The sequence below is a fragment of the Carcharodon carcharias genome, unplaced genomic scaffold (assembly GCF_017639515.1).
Source record: "Carcharodon carcharias isolate sCarCar2 unplaced genomic scaffold, sCarCar2.pri scaffold_930_ctg1, whole genome shotgun sequence".
In the NCBI taxonomy this organism is placed as follows: Eukaryota; Metazoa; Chordata; class Chondrichthyes; order Lamniformes; family Lamnidae; genus Carcharodon; species Carcharodon carcharias.
In genome coordinates this window covers 1-18,108 of record NW_024471163.1, presented here as the reverse complement: position 1 = coordinate 18,108, position 18,108 = coordinate 1, and the positions used below count along the sequence as shown (strand labels likewise).

General features: G+C 46.3%; 1 pseudogene; it reads right to left on the bottom strand.

Moving 5' to 3' along the window:
• Window positions 1-6,327, bottom strand: part of LOC121275220 — a 67,038-nt pseudogene extending 60,711 nt beyond the window's left edge.
• Between the last annotated feature and the right edge of the window lie 11,781 nt (window positions 6,328-18,108).

Sequence of the window (18,108 nt, the reverse complement as noted above, 5' to 3'; positions counted from 1 at the left end):
GTTGTGGTACAGTAGTGGTCTCCTTATTTAAGGAAAGATGTAGAATGCATTGGAATCAGTTCAGAGAAGGTTTACTGGACTAAACCTGATTGGGCAGGTTGTCTTATAAGGAAAGGTTGGACAGGTTAGGCTTGTATCCACTGGAGTTTAGAAGAATAAGAGGTGACTTTATTGAAACCTTTAAGATCCTGAGGATCTTGACAGTGTGTATTGGAGAGGATGTGTTCCTCTTGTGGGAGAATCTAGAACTAGGGGTCACTGCTTAAAAATAAGGAATCACCCATTTAGGACAGAGATGAGAAGAATTTTTTTCTCTCAGAGGGTCATGAATATTGGAATATTCTTCCTCAAAAGGCGGTGGAAGCAGGGTCCTTTGAACATTTTAAAGACATAACTAGATAGTTCTTCATAAGCTAGGGGATGAAAGTTTATCAGGGGTAGGCAGGAATGTGGGGTTGAGGTCACAATCAGATTAGCCATGATCTTATTGAATGATGGAGCAGACTCAAGGGGCTGAGTGTCCTATTCCTGCTCCTAGTTCATGTGTTCATAACCCATTCTTCGATCGCATCCAATTGATCCACCTCTCTGTGCTAGGAAGATCTGCTCATGGATGCGTGTTAACTAAATTAACAACATTTGTGGCAGGGTTTTCTACAACCAATATCTTGAGATGAAAGGGTGGTTGGAGATGGGACGATAATTTGTCAGGATAGTGGGGGTGAAGGGTTGGATTTTTGAGGAGGGGCTGATGGATGGCAGACTTAAAGAGGAGAGGGGCAGTTGCATGATTAAAAAGGTAACAATGACTTTATACAAACTGTACATCAGGCCATGGTCAAATGTTGTGGGCAGGAGAACATTAAATCCAGAGAGCATGGGGTTTATTCGAGCTGTCAGTCACTTGAGTGTGGGTAGAAATCTAACATCAAACATAAAAACACATGGGTAAGGTCCTGAACTCCTGGCCTTGCTCAGTGTTCCGACAGATGCTGAGAACTCGTATTATCCTCTTAGATTGAATAAATCCATTCATTCCAGTGAATTTGATGAATCAGAGTTTATTAAGTGTTGAAATGTAGCAGGAAGAATTGATTATGGTTCATTATATCAGGCACTGCCATCAGTGAGACTGGAACACTGCTAGCTACATTGCTGAAGTATAATAATGCTGAGGTAGCAAACCAGGCTTTCAAGCACTTTGGCTGGCTGCTTTCTCAATCTTGTGTTAGGTCTTGAGGGACGAAGGGATTATTGGCAATGAATTACTCTAAGAACGTAAGAAATAGGAGATGGACCCTTGAGCCTGCCCCACTATCGATAAGATCATGGCTCATCTTCTACCTCAACTCCACTTTCCACCTCATCCCCAGTTTCCTTAAATCCCAATCATTTATTATCTCAGTTTTGAATCTAATCAACGAACCGAGCATCCATACCTCTCTGGGATAAACAATTCCAAAGATTCACAACCCTCTGAAGAAATTTCTCCGCATCTCAGTCCCAATGAGCCGACCCCTGAGACTGTGACCCTGTGTTTTCCACCTCCAGCCAGGGGGAACCAACCTCTCAGTATCTACCCTGTCAAGTCCTCAAAATGAATGTTGTACATTTCAATGAGATTGCCATTCATTCTGCTAAACTCTGGAGAGTATAGGCCAATTCCAATCAATCTCTCCTGATTGGATAATCCTCTCGTCCCAGGAATCTGTCTGGTGAACCTTTGCTGCACTCCCCTAAGGTGAGTATATCCTTCCTTAGGTACGGAGACCAAAACTGTACACAACTCTCCAGGAGTGTCTCAGCAAAGCTCTGTTCAATTCCAGCAAGATTTTTACTCTTTAAACTCCTTTCCCTTTATAATAAAGGGCCAACATACCATTTTGCCTTTCTTAATTACATACTGTACCTACATGTTACATTTCTGTAAGTCGTAGGAGTATAGGAACCGGAGTAGGCTATCTGGCCCATCGAGCCTGCTCTGTTATTCAGTTAGATCATGGCTGATCACCTAAATGCCACTTTCCCCACTATCCTCCTATCCCTTGATGTCATTCGTCTCCAGAAATCTATTGATTTCTGTCTTGAACATACTCAAGGACTGAGCTTCCACATCCATTTGGGGTAGAGAATTCCAAAGATTCACCACCCTCTGAATGAAGGAATTCCTCCTTATCCGAGCCTTAAATGGCCTGCCTCTTATTCGTGACTGTTGTCTCTGGGTTCTAGACTCCCCAGCCAGGGGGGAAAACACCGTATCCACATCTACCCTGTCATGCCCTGTAAGAATTTTATAAGTTTCAATGAGATCACCTTTCATTCTTATAAACTCTAGCAAATACAGGCCCAGTCTCTTCAATCTCGCCTCACAAGACAATCACGCCATCCCAGGAATTAGTCTGGTGAACTTCCGTTGCACCTCCCTCTACGGCAAGTACATCCTTCCTTAGATAAGGAGACAAGGTTACAGGACCCTCTGAAACCAACTGGTCTCTCACCATTTAAAAAGAATCAGCTGTTCCATTCTGAGGAAAGTGGGTGGTTTGATATTTCTCTACAATTGTGTTGTGTTTCTCCATTGTTTGAACACAGATCAGTCAGGCTGAAGAAGCAGCAGTGCAGATGACAGTCAAACCATCTTCTGGAATGGAGATGGACACGGGATATGGAGTTTATCAAACGAATAAAACCCAAACTGCTGTTGCCTTAGTGAAGGCATTTAAATGCCACTTATACTGCAACACCTGGGAAGGCTCAATGTTGCTCATCTCTAATTGCCCTTGAATTGAGCTACTTGCTGGGGCCATTTCAGGGAGGGCAGTTAAGAGTCAACCACTTGCTGTGGGTCTGGAGTCACATGTAGGCCAGGACCGGGTAAAGACAGCAGATTTCTTTCCCCAAAGGGCATTAGTGAACCAGGTGGGGTTTCAATGACAATCAACAATAGCTTCTCGTCCACCATTACTGAGACTAGCTTTCAATTCCAGATTGGATTTAAATCCAGACTGGATTTAAATTCCACCCAATTTCCAGGGTGGGATTTGAACCTGTGTTCCCAGAGCATCAGCCTGGACCTCTGGATTATTAGTCCAGTGATATTGCTACTATACCACCATTGTGCCTTGGTATGTATTAGTTATTGACTGAAGTCCTATGGATGAAATTGCCAAGACGCAGTATATAATTATTCCAATAGACAATATCTTAGTGGTTATCTTTCTGGGTTACTAATCCAGAGATTGGAAGGTTCACCATCTTATCAGGTCAGTTTGAGCATTGAATTCAGCTTTTTATAAAACCTGATCCCAGTAAAAGTGGCCATGAAGCTGTCAGATTGTTCTAAAACCCAACTGATTCACAATGCTCTTTAGGGAAGGACACCTGCTGTCCTTACCCAACCTGGGCCTGGATGTTGACTCTAAAGCGAGACATCCAGTTTGTACGAAAGCAGCTGCCGGGAAGAGGACTCATTGCCCACGTTCGCAGGGCTGTTAGAAATCAGCAATAAGTGCCAGCCTTCCCATCAACACCCACATTTTCTTCCCAAAATACACAATGGTTTGTTTATTGTCACTGTGTGCTGGCAACTCACTTAAACTTCGTCAAGATAATTGGCTTAATGAATTAATTAATTAAATAGGTTCTGCAATCATATGTGAAGAATTGTAATTAAACATGTTAAAACACAAAACAATTTTACAAAGAGTTGTCTATGAATAACGTATGTCACAAAATGACACAAAAATACACCGTTTCCAGATTGGCTTGATCGCATTATCAGTTTGGAACTTGGTGATGATGCACCGTGGGCCTGTTTAAAACCAATGCCCTGTACCGGGATGTAATGGGCCTTGGACTGTGTGACATAGGTTGTGGGCTGAGTTTCCGATTTTAGCCGCGTAGCTGAGTGAATTAAAACTGGCTCCAGACGGGTCATTTTTGTGCTTCCTATTATCAGTTCAAGGGTCACCAGCTCTCCCCACCACAGATACCGCCGGTGAATGGGAACAGAGGTACATGGAGTGGGGGGGGTTGTGCTAAGGGAAGAATGTTGTGGAGTGTTGGTTCTGGAAGGCCACTGGCCTTAATACCACCGTCAGTGCCCAGGGTCAAATGTGACTTTACAACATTCTTGTGAATCAACTTGGGATGTTTTTGTTTCATTCCAGGTGCTCTATAAATACAGGTTGTTGTTATTGACAATCCTGATAGGAAAGGGGTCTCATTCTACAATACATCCACTAGCAGTGGGATAAGATTTATATTTTGAAATCGCCCTCAAATTATTTAAATTCTGTTTTGCTTTTATTGATCATGGAACACCACCACCGGGAAGTTTCCTCTCCAAGTCACTCACCATCCTGACTTGGAAATATATTGGTTGTTCCTCACTGTCGCTGGGTCAAGATCCTGGAACTCCCACCCTAACGGCACTGTGGGTGCACCTACACCACATGGACTGCAGTGGTTCAAGAAGGCAGCTCACCACCACCTTCTCAAGGGGTAATTAGGGATGGGGAATAAATGTTGGTCCTGGCAGTGATGCCCACTTCCTGAGAATATGTTTGGGAAGCAGCAGCTACCAATGGTAAACACTGTCAATGTTTTGTATATCTTTGATGTGTAACAGTGACACTGTGAGACTGAAGGTATAATCCTTACACCCTAAACCTAGGGACATTGTGGAAGCAGCTGGTGTCAATTCTTACAAATGTCAATTGGACAGATTTCTTTCAGAGACTAACATTTGGGGTTCAGTATGTGAGTATTTTGAGACATGGCGCGTGGTGACTCTAACATACTCAGGAGGAACAGGTGACTTTGGACCCATGGTTCCCCACAGCTAGTCCATCAGCACTGGGGGATTTCCCTCCCACTCCTGTCTGGGCCTGTTATACACTCATTGGCAGAGACTGATCACTGTGATTGGTCAATAATTCCATTCTCATCGAATCATGTGATTATCAGGATGGTAGAAGGTGAATTAGATGGATCTTGGTCTTTTCTCTCTTTGCAAATTCCTCTGTTGCCATGGTTACCATTTTATTGACAGTGGGAACAGTCCCGAGGATGGTGTCAGGCGAAAGGTCAGCGAGGGGTCATTTTAACTTTGGTTTGTGGTGACAGTTAAAATCCATATGGATTTATATGAGGGGAGGTGGTGGTACAGTAGCATTGTTAATGGGCTAATATTCCACAGACCTAGGGTAATCCTCTGGGGACCTGGGTTCAAATCCTAACCATGGCAGGTGGTGAAACTTAAATTCAATTAAAGTCTGATGGTAACCATGAAAACCATTGCTGATTGTTGTAGAAACCCATCTAGTTCCGTTCCCTTTAGGGAAGGAAATCTGCCATCCTTACTGGTCTGGCCTACTGGTGACTCCAGACTCCACAGCAATGTGGTTGACTACAATTAAGGCTGGGCTGGCCTAACCAGTGCTGCCCACATCCCAAGGATTATTTTAAAAATTGGCTGTTCATTATATACCACACCCAGAAGTTATTTAAAAATAAAAATTCATTCATTGGACATGGGCAGCCAGTATTTGTTATTACCCATCCCTCATGGCCCTTGTTTAAAGCACATTACTCAACCGATGGTTTTTACAACAACAGTTTCACATCCATTGTCAGGCTTTCAATTCCAGATTTTTATTGAATTCAAATTCCACCTTCTGCCGTGATAGGATTCAAACCCAGGTCCCCGGAGTATTACCCTGGATCTCTGGAACACCAGTCCAGTGACAACACCATTATGTCACCTCCTACCCTGTAAAGACTAATGTTAAAACTACTCCCAATATTTCACCTACACCCAGCTCTCTCACCATTTACTCCCAGGTATCGGTCATGTTACAGGGTGTGGGGGAGAGTGACGCCGTGGTGCTCAGGGACCGTCACTCATGTTGTGGGGAGGATCGGGGAGAGAGGCACCTCCGAGGTCATCTTGCTCAGCCTTGCAGCTGGTTTGAGAACGGGGTCCCACAGAGACAAGAGGGAGCTGGCCTCCCTGCCCAGCTGAGCTTTCTAGAGAGTAGGATAGTGACAGCACAAAGACAGTGCAATAGAGGCGGGCAGCGTGGGAGCAGAAGCTGCAAAGCTAAAAACCAGGAGTTGAGTTTTGAGTTCCCTCTCCAATCTCATGCTTGCGTTGTCTCCTGACTCGCAATTCCTCGTGCACCTACTCTGAGTCCAAAATCTCTGACGTGGGAGGGTTTCCAGGAACATGCTGCATGGTTGCTTCCCGGTCACCTGCTCCAAGGCTGCCCTCATGGCTGACTGCACGATACAGGAAGCTGTCTGAACCAACACTGCCTCCCGCATCTCTGGTCCTCCATGGAGGTCAGGCAACTGAAGGCCAGCGACAACATCACTCAGAGGGTCACCTTCCCACTCGCCAGCGCATTCACATCTCCCCTCCTTCTGACAAGTGATCCAATTCGCCCATTCACAAGAAGCACCTTCCTCAGAACAGCTTGACCGATGGATGGAGAAACAGCTGGGATCTGATGCAGCAGCGTTGTGGAGCTCAACATTCGTTCTTTCTGATAAAGCTTCTTGTTCAATAATATCCAACCTTGTCCCGTTTGTGCTTTCTTGTGAACCTTGTGCTCGCTCGGTGTTGTACTTTGGGTAGTAGCAGACAGGGGTTGCATTCCTTACTGTTTAATTCACTGGAACGATCATGTTTGCCTGGCTCCTGGGTTGGTGTCTCTTGAGGTTCTTCAATGGCCAATGGCTCTGGAAGTTTTTCTGCATTATCTCCCTCTGGCAATTGGGTTGATTGCACCAAAACTGTGCTTGGTTTTTGCAATCACCACTTCCCATTAGAGAGTGTTCAGGCTCCTCTGGACTTCCTTTGCCAGCCCTAATCTCTCAGATTCACTGATCACTGCTTGAATGAACTATTCTGTAGAGTCTCCGGGGTGTGAGATGGGTTCATCCTTCCTGTGCCCATGTCACACTGCTGTCCCTGTGGTGTTGTCTGAAAGGAAAGCATCAACTCTGATGGCATAAGTCCAAAGTCACATGAGTGCCTGGTCACTCTCTTTCATGCCATTGACCACATAGCTTGAACATTGTCCTCGGAAAGTCCCATCTGGTCCTGGAGTGTTGCTGGGAGAATTCCTCCAATGCCTGCTCTTTCTCCAGTCTTCGAATGGATCTCAGGCTGACAACTTTTCCAGACACCTGGTAAACAAAGAGCTTGGTCTCTGTTCAGTGATGCACCCACAGTTTCTGGGTGCAGGGTTTCAGAATCTCTGAGAACATGACTCGCTGGCTCTGCAGTTCTCTCCGGGCCTTTACTTGGACTCTCGACTTCCTTCTTCTGGCCTCTGATCTGCTCTTTGAGAGGCAGTTTTGAGTTGGACAATGCAGTTGCTTCTGATTCCTGGGAATCCTGCAGCATTCCCGTCTCTGCACTTTCACCCTGCTGGGACTGGCTACCTGAGAAATCCATGTTCCTCTCAGTGAAACTTCTCCACTCCTTTTTCGATTTCATCAGATACCTGAAGGATGCCCAGCCAGATGATTTCTTTCTCAGCTTTCCTCGACTGTCAGATCTACAAACCTCAGGTTCTCCTTCCATGGCGGCTACACTGGACTCAGTGGCATCCTCCTCTCCATGGGCACTGAGGCCAGAACTTCTGGACAATGAGAGTTCCATCCAGGGCCTTCAGTCCTGTTCCCAGGCCCGCAGAGTCTTCACTCTGAGCCTCACATAGCGAGCAGCAAGGCAGCCATGTCTCTGCGGGCTTACCTTTTGTCTCTGGGTGACTCACTGGCGCCATAATTTGGAGATCTTTCCTCCACCTCGTTCACTCAGTTTTTTTCTTGGTTTTTTGACACAGATCAAGATGCCCCAAGTGACACTTGACCCTTTGTCTCCTTCCCGCTGCCTCTCACTTTTTGTCTTGCTTCTTGCCTTGGTTTTATTTTGCCTCACACAGGCACCTTGTTTGACAGGGAGCTTTGGTCCTGTGGTCTCCGGCGGTGAGCCATTCAGATTCAGTAGGAACGAGCCGCATTTCTCATTTTCTCACCGGCGTACGACTGTCTCCGCCGCCGCTGGCTGTGTTGTCCTTCAAAGACAGCCTCATCAATCCCTGGCGATGTAGCCCATGGTGAGCTCTTGGGATTCTCAGAGCAGCTTCTCTTCTCCCAGCCTCCAGCAGCAGCCGTTTCCTCATCTTCTTGAAGAACATCTGAGGCAGCAACTCCAGCCTGATACCTCAGAACTCCGCGACTTCCTGACTGTCCGACTTTGCTTCCCTTTGGATTATTCGCCTTCTTATTTTTCATGAGGAATAACTTGGGAGGACCTCCTTTGGTTAGTTTCCTCACTAAGCCAATTTTGCCCTTGCTCTTGGGGTGAGGGAACAGATCTCCCTCTTCAGTCGAAGCTGATGAGATGGTCACATCCATGTTGCTGGTTAAAATCTGGTTTCTATCTTCACCACTTGTACGACAGTTTGGGAGTCAGTCACCTTGTTCAGCTTATGGCTACATCGTGGGTTCTGTTATCTTCCTCCGACACCCAAGTTAACATCTCAATGATTGCTTGCCATTGAATCTAAGATCTGCAATCAAAAAAAAAAAATGGCAAGTCATTACAAAATTAAAACAAAAACAAAATACTGTGGATGCTGGAAATCTGACGTAAAAGCAGAAAATGCTGGAAATACTCAGCAGGTTTGGCAGCATCTGTGGCGAGAGAAACAGAGTTAACGTTTCAGGTTAATGGTCTTTTATCAGAATATCATTAAGACAGTTAGCAGTCTGGCTATATCAACCTATGATGTCATAGAATCTTACAGCACAGAAGGAGGTCGTTTGGCCCACTGAGCCTGTGCCAGCTCTTTGAAAGAGCTATTCAATTAGTCCCCATTCCTCCCCCCAGCTCTTCACCCAGACCCCTGCTAATTTCAGCCCTTTCAAGGATTAATTCAATTCCTTCTGAAAGTGATTATTCTGCTTCCACTGCCCTATCAGGGTGTGGGCTGGCATGTGCCCCCTCGATGACCAGGGCCTGTGGTGGCTTTGGCAACAGACTCCTATACCAAAAGCAACAATTCACAACGACACTCGGTAGCTTCCTGTGCGGCGCTTGTGGAAGAACCTGCCTCTCGAGGATTGGCCTCTTCAGGCATCAGCAAAGGTGCACCGTGTGAGGACACCCCACCTGAAATGGATTGTCTGCTGCATGTCCATCATCTTCCATAGATGGAAAGAAGTCAGTGAAGACCCTTTCAGACAGCTTGTTCCTGATCATAAGAACTCAGTGTAAAAAAACATTCTCATCTCAGCTCTAACCTAGTTGACCATTGTTGACCTGTGCGCTCTGCTTACAGCCCCGATGCTCCTAGAAACATTGTCCCCTTATTTTATCAAAACTCTTCATGATTTTCAGCAGCTTCTATTAAATATGGCATTAAACTCAATTCTCTGATATTCTTCCCCCAACTCATTCCTCCCTCCCCATTTTATACGAATTAGGAGCAGGAGGAGGCCACTCAGCCCCTCTAGCCCGCTCCATCATTCAATAAGATTCTGGCTGATCTGACTGTAACCACAACCCCACATTCCTGCCTACCCCTAATAACCTTTCACCCCCATGTTAATCAAGAACCTATCTAGCTCTGCCTTAAAAATATTCAAATACTCTGCTTTCACTGCCTTTTGAGGAAGAGTTCCAAACACTCACAACCATCTGAGAGAAAAAATTCTCATCTCTGTCTTAAATAGGCGACCCCTTATTTTTAAACTGTGGCCCCCTAGATCTACTAACACTGCAGTGTCGCTCTCAACCATCAACTCCTGTTTTCATTAACATCATGTCTCTTATCCCTGTAAAGAGTCTGTACAAGCTGTTGGATTGCTGTAAAAACCCATCTGGTTCACCAATGTCCTTTAGGGAAGGGAATCTGTCGTCCTTATCCAGCCTGAGTCTATCTGGGACTCCAGTCTGAGCCAATCTCTCAGCTGCATCAAATCACTACCTCAGCATAATGAGGGATGGGCAATGGATGTCAGTGATGTCCACACAGAGTCATTACGGCACACAAGGAGGCTGTTCGGCCTATCGACTCCATGCTGGCTCTCTGTGGAGTCAATCCAGTCAGTCCCATACCCCTGCTCGGTCCCTGTAGTTCTGTAAGTTATTTCACTCAGTGCCATCCAATTTTCCTTTTGAAATCATTCATCATCTCCACATTCCACCCACCTCATAGGCAGCGAGTTCCAGGTCTTTACCAATCGATGTGTAAAAGGTTCTTCCTCAAATTCCTCCTGAATCTCTTACCAAAATCTAAATCTGTGTCCCCCCAGTCCTTGTACCCGTCAGATCATTGAAACAGGCTTTTCTTTATCCGCCTTATCTATACCTGTCATCATCTTGTACCCCTCGATCAATCCCCCCTCATCTCCTTTTCTCCAAGGGAGAACAATCCCAGCTTCTCCCACCTAACCTTGTAAATAAAATCACCCCCCATCCCATGACCCATTCTGGTATACTCCTCCGCACCATCTCAAGGACCCCACATCCTCCTATAAGTGTGGTGACCAGAACAGGACACAATACTCTAGTTGGGGTCTAAACCAGAGCTTCAATCCTGAGAATGAACAAAATAAAAAATACAATAATAGTCTTTGCTGAGGTAACTAAAATTAACAGTACAAGAGAGAATCATAGAATTGTTACAGCACAGAAGGTGGCCATTTGGCCCAGTGTCCATGCTAGCCCTCCTAAGGAGCGATTCACGTATTATCACTCCCCCACATCCCTGCACAGTGCCCCCTATCGGAAATTTCAAACGTGCAGAAAAATATATGGCACAGGTGGAGGCCACTCTGCCCATAGTGTCTGCGCCAGTCAGAAAGCAAACCCCCAGCCTAATCCCATTTTCCAGCACTTGGTCTGTAGCCCTGGAGGTTGCCGGACTTCAGGTGAACATCCAGACACCTTGAGGGTTTCCGCCTAGATCTACATCCAGCTTCAATGCTCCTGGGTTGCAGGCTTGAAGGGGGCGGGGGGTACTAAGACTGACTAGGGTTTTCCATTCCTGTTTGTGATGCCCCTACAGTCAAACAGCCAGTCAATATTTATGGCTCTTCCAGGAATAAAGACTAAATGGGTGAGGATGGAGTTTGAAGGAAGGTGTTTGTTCACGGTCATAGTTTTTGAGGTTTAGCCCTTGGCATCACGAACTGACCGGTAAGAGCGGGCGGAAAGCTGTGTCAATGCTGTGTGGTGTTGGGACTGTGGAGATAGAGGGAGTTCAGGGCAGTCAATCCACTCTACAGGCGATATCAGTGCTCAAAGCCTGCAACAGAAAAGAGCAAACTCCAAATACCACCAGGTTCACCCAGGATTATATGGTACAGAAACAGTCCATCCAGCCCATACCACTGTTTATGCTCCACTTGAGTTCCTTCCCATCTCTCATCTAAATCCATCATCATAACGCTCTCAGTTCTGATGAAAACTCGCCTCGACCTGAAGTGTTAATGCTGCCTCTCTCCACAGACACTGCCTGACCTGCTGAGTATTTCCAGCATTTTTTGTTTTTATTTCAGATTCCCAACATCTGCAGTATTTTGCTTTTGTATCATTCCATAATGTTCAGCACCATTTGCGACTCCTCAGATACTGAAGCAGTCCATGTCCAAATGCAGCAAGACCTGGACAATATCCAGGCTTGGGCTGACAAGTGGTAAGTAACATTCGCGCCACACAAGTGTCAGGTAATGACCATCTCCAACAAGAGAGAATCTAACCATCTCTCCTTGACATTCAATGGCATTACCATCACTGAATCCCCTACTATCAACATCCTGGGGGTTACCATTGAGCAGAAGCTAAACTGGACTAGCCATATAAATACTGTGGCTACAAGAGCAGGTCAGAGGCTGGGAATCCTCTGGAGAGGAACTCACCTCCTGACTCCCCAAGGCTTGTCTACCATCCACATGGCACAAGTCAGGAGTGTGATGGAATACTGCCCAATTGCCTGGATGAGTGCAGCTCTCACAACACTGAAGAAGCTGGATACCATCCAGGAGAAAGCAGCCCACATGATTGGCACCACATCCACAAACATTCACTCCCTCCACCACCGATGCACAGTAGCAGCAGTGTGTACCATCTACAAGATGCACTGCAGCAACTCACCAAGACTCCTTAGACAGCACCTTCCAGACTCTCAACCACTACCATCTAGAAGGACAAGGGCAGCAGACACATGGGAACACCACCACCTGGAAGTTCCCCTCCAAGTCACTCACCATCCTGACTTGGAAATATATCGGCCGTTCCTTCACTGTCACTGGGTCAAAATCCTGGAACTCCCTTCCTAACAGCACAATGGGTGTACCTACACCACATGGACTGCAGCGTTTCAAGAAGACAGTTCACCCCCACCTTCTCAAGGGCAACTAGGGAAGTGTAAAAAAAAATTGCTTGTTTAGCCAGTGACACCTACATCCCATGCAAGAGTATAAACAATGGTAACCCTCTATTCCCTTCTCCCTCTTATGCATGTCTAATTTCCCCTTGAATGCATCCCTACTGATTTATTTTATCGTTCACAGGATGTGGGCATCACTGGCAAGGTCAGCATTTGTTACCCATCCCTCATTGCCCTTGAGCTGAGTGGCTCGCTGGGGCCATGTCAGAGGGGCAGTTACGAGTCAACCACGTTGCTGTGGGTCTGGAGTCACACATAGGTCAGACCAGGTAAGGACAGCAGATTCCCTTCCCTAAAGTGAACCAAATGGGTTTTTATGACAATTGATGATAGTTTCATGGTCACTGTTACTGAGAACAGCCTTAAATTCCAGATTTGTTAATCAATTTTTAAAAATTAATTAATTGGATTTAAGTTCTACCAGCTGCCTTCCTGGGATTTGAACCTGTGTCTCCAGGGCATTAGCCTGGAATTTATTAAAACAGAAACAAAGTGCTGGAAAAACGCAGTCAGTCTGTGGAGAGAGAAACAGATCTAACGGTTCGAGTCAAGTATGATTCTTCTTCAGAAACAGGTAGCTGTTATATAGATTTTTCTTTTCCCACCTATTTCCATTATTTTTAAATCTTGTATGCCCTGCTAATCTTTCCACCCCACCCCCACTAGAGCTGTACCTTGAGTGCCCTGCCATCCATTCTTAATTAGCACATTCGTTTAGATAATATCACCACCTTCAACACCTCTGTGTTCTTTTGTCTGTGACATCTTTTGATTATCTGCTCCTATCACTGCTTGCTTGTCCCTATAACCACACCACCCCCCTCCACTTCTCTCCCCCCACCCCACCCCCACCTTAAACCAGCTTATATTTCACCCCTCTCCTTATATTCGCTCAGTTCTGTGGAAGGGTCATGAGGACTCGAAACGTCAACCCTTTTCTTCTCCGCCCATGCTGCCAGACCTGCTGAGTTTTTCCAGGTAATTCTATAGCTGTTTCTCTCCATTACTAGTGTAACATTACCAAACTGCATCATTAACATTACTCTGCACCCTCTCCCCCAACCCCCCCCTATTCACCTCAACCACTCGCTGTGGTAGTGAGTTCCACATTCTCACCGCTCTCTGGGTGAAGTTGCTTCTGAATTCCCCATTGGATTTATCATATTGACTGCCTCTAGTTCTGCTCTTCCCCACCAGAGAAAACATTCTCTCTCTATCTGCTCTATCAAAACCTTTCATCGTTTAAATACCTCTATTGGGTCACCTCTTAGGCTTCTCTTTTTCAGGAGAGACCCAGCCTGTTCAGCAGAAACAATACAAGCATTGACATCAACTGACCCTGGGGAAACACCAACACCTAGCAGGCATGGACACTAGCCCGGTACTAACACCTGGCCCATGCCTGGACAACGCACATCTTGTTGATAGTTTGCGGCATGGACAATCTAGTTTACTACAAGCCCCGGCTGCCTCATGAGGCAGTGGTTGTCTCAGCGTCAGTTCCTTATGACTCACGTAACAATTGCGACCTGGCTCCATCCTTTAAGAGGCGTCTGTGAGATCTTCAGGCACTTTGTGCCAATGCTCTCAGTTACCCCACTAGGTTAACCCACCCACAAACCCTCTGTAAAATGCTCGGAGCTATTGCGGAGGAGAGGAGCTGCATGAATATGGATATTTGTCATGTCAGCCTGAATAAACAACCATTAAAACAGCCAAGGAGCAGTCGGGAGGGATGAGTTTAAGATGTAATGAGAGTCCAGCCTCCCTCTGCTGGTACACTTTGAATTCACTCCAGGTACAGGAGCTCACAGCTCACCTCCCGAATCATCAATGTAATTCATTAATGCCGAGGGGTTAAGTTGCTTTAAAATCCATTAACACTGTCACAGAAAAAGCAGAAATGTGTCCTCGTCCTCCCACTGGCACCGAGAGTTAATTCAGAGCAACTTTGCAATTGGGATTTGGAAATATTTGAGATTTTTAATCGGAGAGGATTTACTAAAACAGTCTTGTCCCTGGATGAGAGACGAGTGAAACGAGCAACATTGACAATAAAAACAACACTAAAAGAACAGTTAAAAGGGAGTTACAATATTCTATTGTTGAATGATAGAGTACAGGAGGCCATTCAGCCCTCTGTGCTAGTGCCTGCTGAGAGAAAGAGCGATCCAGTTAGTCCCACTCCTACTCTTCCTCACAGCCCTGCAAATTCCTCCTTTTGAAGTATTTCTCCAATGCTCTTTCCCAATTATCTTACGATATTGTCACTCTGGTTACTGACCACCTCCCCCCCTCAGTGGTAACAATTTCCTTGAAGCAATTTCTGAGACAGTTATCTGAAAAGGAAGAATGTGCAGGGTTACAGGGAGAAGGTGGAGGGGGAGAAGGTGGGTTGGCGGGGGTGGGGGGGGGTGGAGAATGGCCTTATTGAAACATATAAAACTCAGAGGGGGCTTGACAGGCTAGATGCTAAAGGAGTTGCTCATTTGGACAGCCAGTACAGACATGATGGGCCAATGACCTCCTCCTGCACTACACCAATTCTGTGATTTATACAATCTAAACTTTTCTTGATTTTAAGCCTCTATCAAATCTCCCCTTAACTTTCTCTGCTCTAAGGTGAACAAGCCGGGTACTTACCCACCATGGCCCCCACCCCCAAGTTGCTCCCTCTCTCACTGGGACACAGAGGCAAGTTATATTCCAGAATCTCACCTGTGGGACTGTGGATGAGGGTAGGCAGGGCATTCGACCACTGATGGCATCACAGCACGCACTGATCCTTGTACTTGTGTGGACATCCACTGTAATCCCCACCCCATTGTCCCTGAACACTGGGTGGACACCCACAAGAAATAGGAGCAGAAGTAAACCATTCGGCTCCTCAAGCCTGCTCCGCCATTCAATAAGGTCATGGCTGATCAGATCATGATCTCAACTCCACTTTGCCATCTGGCACCCCCCCAATAATCCTTGACCCTTTTTCAATCAAAGATCTAACTCAGCCTTGAACATACTCAATGATCCAACTTCCGCATCCACCCTGTCAAGCCCCCCTCAGAATCTTACATGTTTCAATAAGGTCACCTCTCCAGAGGGATTCTAGCCTCTGATGGGATCAATGCCATTCCTATCCACCCTCACCCTCCCGTTAGGCTAACAACCTGGTCACAGAGAAATTAGTATTTGCTACAGAAAGAACACAAGAGTCTGATCACTCAAAAGTAGACAAAATGGTGTCACTAACAACTAATGGTTGTTGTGGATGAGGGGGACTCCTGTATGAACTATACAACTACCCCAGTCCATCCAACTGGTCACATTCGCACTCTCCTGTGTTCAACTGAACTTTCAAATACTCAGAAACTAACAGAATAAACACTGATCAACCCACCATCACAATCGTGATGTAGAGAGTGAGATAAAGACAGGCCGAGATAGTGAAAGGAGAGAGAGAGAGACAGAGAAAAGGTACAGCAAGAGACAAGAGAGGGAGAGATAGAAATGCATTTAGAGAAGAGACAAGGGTAGAGAAATTACAGCTAGAAATTAATTAGAAATTGGAATGTGAGAGAGACAAAACGCACACATATTCACAGAGAATGAGAGATTACTATAGAGATAGAGACATAAAAATGACTCAAAGTGACACACACCATTTACAGATAATGCAGATTTTCCATGTTACACTTATGTTTTAGTCTGACAAATATAAAAATACTACATATATAAATGTAACACGAGACAACGTATATAAGGAAGATGTGTAGAAAAAGCATGTATATATCAAGCTGTACACAGAATGCATATGTTGAGAATTTATTGGCAGTGGATGAATATAAAGACCAAACACAGAATGTATACAAGAAATGTATACATAGACTATGTAGAGGTTATAGAGAAACTGTATATAATTACCAGACTATGTAATCAAATTACTGATTTAAATGAGATATTTGTTATCTTGTTATAACTCACCATCTGATCTGGTCCTCACAGTGAGCAGCTTGTTCACACACTGAGCGCAGTGTGGCTGTGACGGGCACTTTTGATGCCAAGTGCCTTCTTTCAGTAGAAACTAAACACACGCCCCTCTCCCCCCAACCCCACAAACCCCCCACTACCCTGGCAGCGCACAGGCAGCTCGGTTTCCTGTAGCAACCGCGTATGACAGACAGCATCAAACAGCTCACTATCGCACCAAAGTGGCTCGAATAATATTAATATTACATGACCCAGAGCTGGCTGATTTACAATTCACTGATGAACAGTGACCTGTGCCTTCAGAACACAACTCTGACAAACTCGCTGCAAATTATCTTGACGCATGTGTAGGCAATTTACAATTAATAAGAAGCATGATCATGAATACAAGTTCATTTAGATGTAATCTGTGATGTAGATGCTTTCAGGACTGCCACGTTGGATTCAATTAATTACTAATTTGCTTTCATACTTTTAACAGGACATTTGTTCCTATGTTGTTCCTTCCCCTCCCAATTATTTTTATTCATTCACGGGATGTGGGTGTCACTGGCTGGGCTGACATTTATCGCCCATCCCTAGTTGCCCTTGAGAAGGTGGTGGTGAGCTTCTTGAACCGCTGCAGTCCATGTGGTGTAGGTACACCCACAGTGCTGTTAGGAGGGAGTTCCAGAATTTTGACCTAGTGACAGTGAAGGAATGGTGATATATTTCCAAGTCAGGATGGTGAGTGGCTTGGAGGGGAACTTCCAGGTGCTGGTGTTCCCAAGTGTCTGCTGCCCTTGTCCTTCTAGATGGTAGAGGTTGTGGGTTTGGAAGGTGCTGTCTAAGGAGCCTTGGTGAATCCCCTGAAGGTGCTCTCTCCCCCTCCCTGAAGGTGCTGACTCTCTCTCTCTCCCCTCCCCTGAAGGTGCTGACTCTCTCTCTCTCCCCCTCCCCTGAAGGTGCTGACTCTCTCTCCCCCTCCCCTGAAGGTGCTGACTCTCTCTCTCCCCCTCCCCTGAAGGTGCTGACTCTCTCTCTCTCCCTGAAGGTGCTGACTCTCTCTCTCTCTCCCCTGAAGGTGCTGACTCTCTCTCCCCCTCCTCTGAAGGCGCTGACTCTCTCTCTCTCCCCCTCCCCTGAAGCTGCTGAAGGTGCTGACTCTCTCCCCCTCCCCTGAAGGTGCTGAGAAGGGCTGACTCTCTCTCCCCTCCCCTCCCCTGAAGGTGCTGACTCTCTCCCCCTCTCTGAAGGGCTGACTCTCTCTCTCTCTGACTCTCTCTCTCCTCCCCTGAAGGTGCTGACCTCCCCTGAAGGTGCTGACTCTCTCTCCCTCCCTGAAGGTGCTGACTCTCTCTCCCCTCCCCTGAAGGCGCTGACTCTTCTCTCCTCTCCTCCCCTGAAGGTGGCGCTGACTCTCTCCCTCTCTCCCCCCCTGAAGGTGCTGTCTCTCTCTGCCTCTCTCTCCCCCTCCCCTGAAGGTGCTGACTATCTCTCCCCGCCCCTGAAAGTGCTGACTCTCTCTCCCCTCCCCTCTCTCTCCCTCCCCTGAAGGGCTGACTCTCTCCCCTCCTCTGAAGGCTGACTCTCTCTCCCCCTCTGAAGGTGCTGACTGACTCTCTCTCCCCCTCCCCTGAAGGTGCTGTTGCTGACTGCTCTCTCTCTCCCC